The 7723-nt window shown below is 40.5% G+C and overlaps 1 protein-coding gene across 1 annotated transcript in view; it reads right to left on the bottom strand.

The window, feature by feature from the left end:
* The window catches only part of LOC138359272 (uncharacterized), a 34247-nt gene extending 26750 nt beyond the window's left edge, over positions 1–7497 (bottom strand). Inside the window, exon 1 of the mRNA XM_069318396.1 lies at positions 7452–7497. The gene's annotated coding sequence lies outside the window, so the exon portion shown is untranslated. The remainder of the gene's footprint in view (positions 1–7451) is intronic.
* Between the last annotated feature and the right edge of the window lie 226 nt (positions 7498–7723).

A 7723-nucleotide genomic window follows, 5' to 3' on the forward strand; every position in this document is an offset into this window, starting at 1 on the left:
AGAATTTTAAAACCAAGGAAACAACAATTATTTCAGTACCTGCTTCAAGTTCTGTTCATTACAGAAGTAATACCTGGTCATAGACAGAAGGAAATTAATTCTATTAGTCACTTTCATCACATTCATTACTGGTATTTGAGTTGTTGTAGCAACTACTGATTTGGCACTTGCCACAAGCGGTTGAATAGGGCAATCCATTGCGCTTGTACCCACATCGCGAAGTGGCGCAGTTCGTCATGCGTGAACTGCTTAGCATGTGGAGTAGATAATCTGGAGATGGTGGCATGTTGCAGACTGTAGGGCAGTAGGGATTATTCTTTACATACCAACCCCCACTCTTCTGCATTGATCCTATCTTCTGTAGATTTCCATATTCTTACTTGAAAATACGTGCGAAAACTGCGGTACTTTGTGGAAGAATCGGTACAGATACAGCCCCGCTCCTATGCCAGGTAAGTCCACTACGGGGTCACCATAGCCCGAGCTACTTGGAACTTTTGTTCCGAGTAGCTGAATCTAAAACAACAACAACAGAATCGGTAGGTGGCAAGCGCTCTGGTGGAGCAATTGTTTAGCTGCAGTTGCCTTTTCAACTAACATTCGACGACATACTGCGTTAGTGGATCCCTCTGTCTTGCAGCGATACAACAGAAGCATTGCCTTCTAGTGGCTTCAATATTCGAGTGTTGGCAACAATCAGAAAAGGATGTATTTGCAGCTTAACGGAGCTCAACCACCTTCAGAGTGGGGTTGGTGTCGGAAGCTGCGGTCTTGCAAATCGAAAAACATTCAGAATGATCCATCATAGCCTGTGAAAGCATTCAGAAACAGGATAAACTTGCAGATATCATGACCAACAATAACGGAATGCATACTTGGCACGTTTCTGTATTCCTATAATGTCAACTGTCAATGACAATGAACGTCATCATCAACGACAACGAACTACGTCACCATCAACGACAACGAACTACGTCACCATCAACGACAACGAACAACGTCACTATTCGTGACAACGAACTTCTGAACGTCACTGTCACCATCAATACGCCGACGAGTAGAAGCATGATGATGATCTTCAAATTCACTGTGACAATCATACCCATTCCATGAGAGGTGTTCTTCCCCTCTAAAAGTGCAGACGTCGTGATGAACGATTGATGACTGATAAAGATTAAGCCACCCAAAAGGTGGCATGGGCATGAATAACCCGTAAGTGGAGGCTCTTTGCAGCTATTACCAGTACCAGTAGATGATACTGTGGATCTGTGGATGGTGATGGACGTTGTTGTTTCCTGTTAGATATACTGCTATACAGTATATACTGGTATATATATACCTGCAGCTCCGCGTTTCTTTTGTAAATTCTGCATACGACGAACAGTAACCAAGAGTGATAATTAATCATTGTTATTATGTGTTCGTGTCGTGCAATCTTAATGATCATTATTGTCTGTGGGACTTGTATGTGCTATACACTTCCAGAAATTATTACTGTGTGCCATTGGCACGTTTCGGGCAGGTCCTTAATACAAATTTTTCCCCGGAATACGACCCGCCAAATCGTTTAAACAACCAGGTATCCATTTACTGCTGGGTGAACAGAGGCTACAGTTAAGGATTGGTGCCCGGTCAATCCTCCCCGGCCAGGATACGAACCCAGGCCAAAGAGCTCGCGAAGTGCCGTCTTACCACTGTGTGTCTTACCACTACGCCACGGGGACTATGTCATTCCAACGACTCTTAGTTAACAGGTTGTTGTTGTTGTTGTTATAGATTCAGCTACTAGGAACAAGTTCCAAGTAGCACGGGCTATGGTGAGCCCGTAGTGGACTTACCTGGCACGGGAGCGGTGCTGAGCTAACAGGTGTCCCACTTACCTTAAAGCACAATAGGTACTCTGGAGTACCTATATGCTGCTAGTGTGTGTAGGGAGCCGGTGGCTGAGCGGGCAGAACACTGGGCGCGTGATCCTGTGGTCCCGGGTTTGATCCCGGGCGTCGGCGAGAAACAATGGGCAGAGTTTCTTTCACCCTGATGCCCCTGTTGCCTAGCAGTAAATAGGTACCTGGGAGTTAGTCAGCTGTCACGGGCGGCTTCCTGGGGGTGGAGGCTTGGTCGAGGACCGGACCGCGGGGACACTAAGCCCCGAAATCATCTCAAGATAACCTCAAGAAGGATGGGGGGGGGGGGAGATATTTAGGACATGTACTCATCTAGTTGTAGTCACCTAATTGTGCTTGCGGTTGTTGAGCTCTAGCTCTTTGGGCCGGCCTCTCAACTGTCAATCAACTGATTTTTTATCCTCCACACATACACACAGGAGCCCTCAAAAAGCAGACCGTAGTAGCTATCTTACTCCAAGGTACCTATTTACTGCTGGGTGAACAGAGCCATCACGGTGAAAGAAACTCAGCCCATTTGTCTCCGCCTCAGACGGAGAGCGATCCCCGGACCCTTGGACTACGAATCCCTAGCACTGTCCACTCAGCCGTCAAGGAGATCCCTACACCCCCCTCCAACGTGTGTTTCAGGGGGTGTTCAGATTGTATCTTGGGTAGGGGGGGGGGGTTTCAGGACCTGTTATTTTTTTGTTATTATTTTCTACCACAGACGTGGCCACACATTTACAATGCTAACCAGCATATATACATTTTCTTGTGTCCTCCACGGACAGACAGGACGAGTGTGTGGCAACCTCTGGACTACAAGGCCAGCAGCCTTCGCTCAACCAGTTTGACCATTTCATAAATTCAGCTTAAATGTCATCATATTGAAAATTGAGAGTTCGTGAAGAAGATAACAATACCTCGACACCCATGACCAGGTTTGGTGAGAAATGTTCATCGTGATGGGCGGCTTGCAACTGTTCAGTCCCTATAATGCATCACCTATAATACTTGGTCTATAATACTCAATATAATACTCGGCTATAATACTCAGCTATAAACACATTGGTCTTGACGATCTTATCTGTGGGTTGATAGATCATTTCTGTTTTTCTTTGCCAGACATTTCTATTTATAGATATGAATATCTATTCCAATAAGATAAAATGTCTCAGTTTGTCCACAGTTGGAGGCCAGACGCTTGGGGCTAGTCTCACCCAAATTTGCAGGGGTAATGGTCTGGAGTACAGGACGGACATAGGCTGTTAGGAAGGTTGGCCTCAGTTAAATGCATTAAGAAATATTAACAATTAGAAACACCCTAGACCATTTTCGTGGAGTCTTTTCATGGATTCAAATTTTATATATTGTGTGTAATTTATTAATGTGGATTTTTTCATTATTATATAATTTCTTCCACATTGTTAATTCCGTAGTTCTTAATACTGTAATATATTTTCTGAGAGGAGGGAAAGAGGGGAGGAAGGGGGATACATAGATGGATAGATATATGAATAGATACACAGATAGATGGATGGATAGATATGGATACATAAATGGAAGGATAGATGGATGGATATAGATAGATTTACTGTATATTATATATATATATTTTATCAATGTAGGAATGGATAAATACAGAAAATATCGATAATGAATAGTGGATATATATATATATATATATATATATATATATATATATATATATATATATATATATATATATATATATATATATATATATATATATATATATATACAAGAGGGTACATTGGGTTCATGAGAGTACAGAGACTTGAAGTTTTACATTCTTGTAAAGCCATTAGCAGCTAACATATAATCTTAAGAAGGTGATTTCTAGCAAAATTAAAAAAATGTTTACAGGTACATTGTAAGTACAAAAATACATTGAAAGAAAGTATAAAAACACATCGCAAGATTCCACAAATCGCAAATGATCGCAAAAATCTCCATCGCAGATGATTCCACAACTGTTAAGAGTAAAATTGTAATCATTTTTATGACTGAGGGAAGGGATCAGGCTGACTGATGGAACTGACCAGGTTGACTGAGGGAAGGGATCAGGCTGACTGATGGAAGGGACCAGGTTGACTGAGGGAAGGGACCAGGCTGACTGATGGAAGGGACCAGGTTGACTGAGGGAAGGGACCAGGCTGACTGAGGGAAGGGACCAGGCTGACTGAGGGAAGGGACCAGGTTGACTGAGGGAAGGGACCAGGCTGACTGAGGGAAGGGACCAGGCTGACTGAGGGAAGGGACCAGGCTGACTGAGGGAAGGGACCAGGCTGACTGAGGGAAGGGACCAGGTTGACTGAGGGAAGGGACCAGGTTGACTGAGGGAAGGGACCAGGTTGACTGAGGGAGGAGACCAGGCTGACTAAGGGAAGGGCCCAGGCTGACTGAGGGAAGGGACCACTGACTGAGGGAAGGGACCAGGCTGACTGAGGGAAGGGACCAGGTTGACTGAAGGAAAGGACCAGGCTGACTGAGGAAAGTGATCAGGCTGACTTAGAGAAGTTACCAGGCAGACAGAGTGAAGGAACCAAGCTGACGATGGAAAGGGACTGAAGGATGGGGACTAGGCTGACAGAGGAGCACTTGACTGAGGGAAGGGAAACATCCAAACCCCACATATAACCAGTAAACCAACATTATACTCCACATATCCTCTACAGTAAACAAATTTGACCAAATAACTCGATTTATTCCAAGTTAGGCTAAGCTTTGTTATGCATACGCAAGCGGCCCAACTTGAGACAAGGAATCGCTGCCACAGTCAGCTGACTCTCAGCTGGATATTGTTTACAGCTGTAATATTAAGCTTTATTTACTTAGAAAATCTGCCCATACAATGATAGATTGGGTGACGGTGATTAAGGTATTCACAGGAGGAAGATCCATACATAAAGGTAATATGTAGTTCAATCTGATCCATGTTTTGATTATATATATGTGTAGCTGACTTACATAGAACTTCCCCACATACACACACATAATTAACAATAACAACAAGAACTATTCAGTAGAACATATATAAGATAATTAACGGTTGTAGGTGTTGCAATGTAACTTAGTGAATATATATTCAACCTCACCCGGCTGTCTTACTTAACAGTCTTTCACACCAGTCTTTTCTTTATAATAATAATAATAATAATTTTTAATAATATAATAATAATAATTTTTATTTAGGTAAGGTACATACATAAAGAGATTTTACAAAGTTTGTTGGCTTTATAGATAGAGCTAGTACATACAATGCCTAAAGCCACTATTACGCAAAGCGTTTCGGGCAGGAAAAACATTAATGACTAAAGCTTAAAACTAATGGGTAAAAAGAATAAAATGTGTTGAGAACAAATAAAAATAGGGGTAAAAGAGGGGGCAACATTGTTGAAAAAGCAGCACAAATACAATTACAAATTATTACAGAAAATTACATTCAAACAGCGTTGATTTGAAAAAAAACAAAAAAAAACATACATAGGTTGACAACAGAGGGGTAAGGTAGGTTACAGGGAATTTATTAGGTATAGCTTCGTTTTTAACTTAAACTGGTTGAGAGAGGTACAGTCTTTAACATGGTTGGGAAGGTCATTCTACATTCTGGGCCCCTTGATTTGTAGAGCATTTCTGGTTTGATTAAGTCGTACTCTAGGAATATCAAAACTGTATTTATTTCTGGTGTGGTGCTCATGGGTTCTGTTACAACCTTCTATGAAGCTTTTGAGATCAGGATTGACATTATAGTTTAGCGTTTTATATATGTATAATACACATGAGAGAATGTGCAGTGACTTAATGTCTAACATATTCAGAGATTTGAGTAGGGGTACCGAGTGATGTCTGGGGCCAGAATTGGATATTGTCCTAATAGCAGCTTTGTGTTGAGTAATTAGAGGACGTAAGTGATTTTGGGTAGTAGAGCCCCAAGCACAAATACCATAGTTGAGATATGGATAGATAAGGGAGTAATAGAGAGTCACCAGGGCAGGGCGTGGTACATAATATCTGATCTTAGAAAGAATGCCCACAGTTTTTGAAACTTTTTTTGATATGTTTAGAATGTGTCCCTGGAAATTCAGCTTGTGATCAATGAGAATGCCAAGGAATTTGCCATCTAATTTGTTACAAATTTGGGTATTGTTTATTTTGAGATTTATTTGATTAGAGGATTTATTGCCAAACAGAATATAGAAAGTTTTGTCAATGTCAATTTACCGCTAGCATCCACTCAACAAAACATACAAATTACTGGGACCGCTATAAATTGTAAATCTATTCCCTAGAGTTCTGGTGGGAGAGATTCATAATATTTTGTAATAATAATTACATAATTCTTTTGAATAAACATTTTTTGTGTGTATAATTTACACTTGGAAAATACTGTACTGTATTACAATGATTGATTCCAAATCTGCACACAGAAATAACACCATATGAGGCCAGTAGGCATGATAGGATGTTAAAAATAGTCCCACTGAAAAGCAGATGTGCAATAGGCATGCTCTGCTTTTTTTAAAGTAACTCCCCCATACTCCAGTCTTTTTCCTAGCCAAAATGGTTCTAGAACTAGACCACAACACTCTAAACTGTTCTGGGTTCGTATCCTGGCCAGGGAGGATTTACTGGGCGTCAATCCTTAACTGTAGCCTCTGTTTACCCAACAATAAAATAGGTACCTGGTTATTAAACGATTTGGTGGGGTCGTATTCCGGGGAACATAGGATTAATTTTTTAAATTATCAGGGAAAAAGCACCAAGCCATTACGACTTTATAGCACTTGGAAGGGGTCAGGATAACGATTTGGGATGGGACAATGGTAAGGAATAGTGTCCAACCACTTGGATGGTCGGGGATTGAACGCTGACCTGCATGAAGCGAGACCGTTGCTCTACTCTCCAGCCCAAGTGGTTGGACACGTAAGATTAAGGACTTGCACGAAATGCTATGTGTGCAAGTGGCTGTACAAGAATGTAAACTCTTGTATATATAAATAAATAAATAAATAAAAAATAAAAATGAGCAATTTACATCTGTAGTGAGTCTTTACTCATGCACCCCACACCCATCCAATGGGCAGAGGTGGAAAATTTACACTCATGTGCATGCTCTAAGTTAGCAAACTATGGATATTTGCTAACATTACATAGTCAAATAGCAACACTCAATTTTATATCACTGGTTTAGCAAGATTCCTAATCAAATTTTAAAAAAATGAATGTTTACAATTTGTCTAAAAAAGCTATGCAGACAATAACACAATTTATACAGCTGCATAATACAATTTCCTCATATTCGAATAATAAAATAAAGAATTGAAAAATTCGAAGCCTTTTCCTAGATTTTGTAAATGTTATTGTTTACAGTTGACACCTGTCATATTTTAAGGAAACACCCAGCAATAAAGATAGTATTAAATCCAAACACAAACTAAACTGACTTAATATATATGCTAATTCTCAAATAGGTAATTTATTCTAATCTGTAAACCAGAGTGTAACTAAAAAGAGTACAATATTGTGTATAGAAGTGCTTACGTTGGAGGCCATAGTTGCTGATGTCAACAGTGCGACGCCACGCAAGCCACTGGCCGGGGGTGCCGGGGCTCACTGGCTCAACCTCCCCTAGTTGTAATACTACTACTAATAATAAAGTATTTATTTATTTATTGACATATTTATATACAATAAGGTACATTGGATTTATGAGGGTATATAGCATTTGATGTTACTACATTCTTGTAAAGCCACTAGCACGTATATAGCGTTTCGGGCAGATCCTTAATTTTAATTAATTACTTTCGCGCTCT

This window comes from Procambarus clarkii, chromosome 8, assembly GCF_040958095.1.
Source record: "Procambarus clarkii isolate CNS0578487 chromosome 8, FALCON_Pclarkii_2.0, whole genome shotgun sequence".
Classification (NCBI taxonomy): Eukaryota; Metazoa; Arthropoda; class Malacostraca; order Decapoda; family Cambaridae; genus Procambarus; species Procambarus clarkii.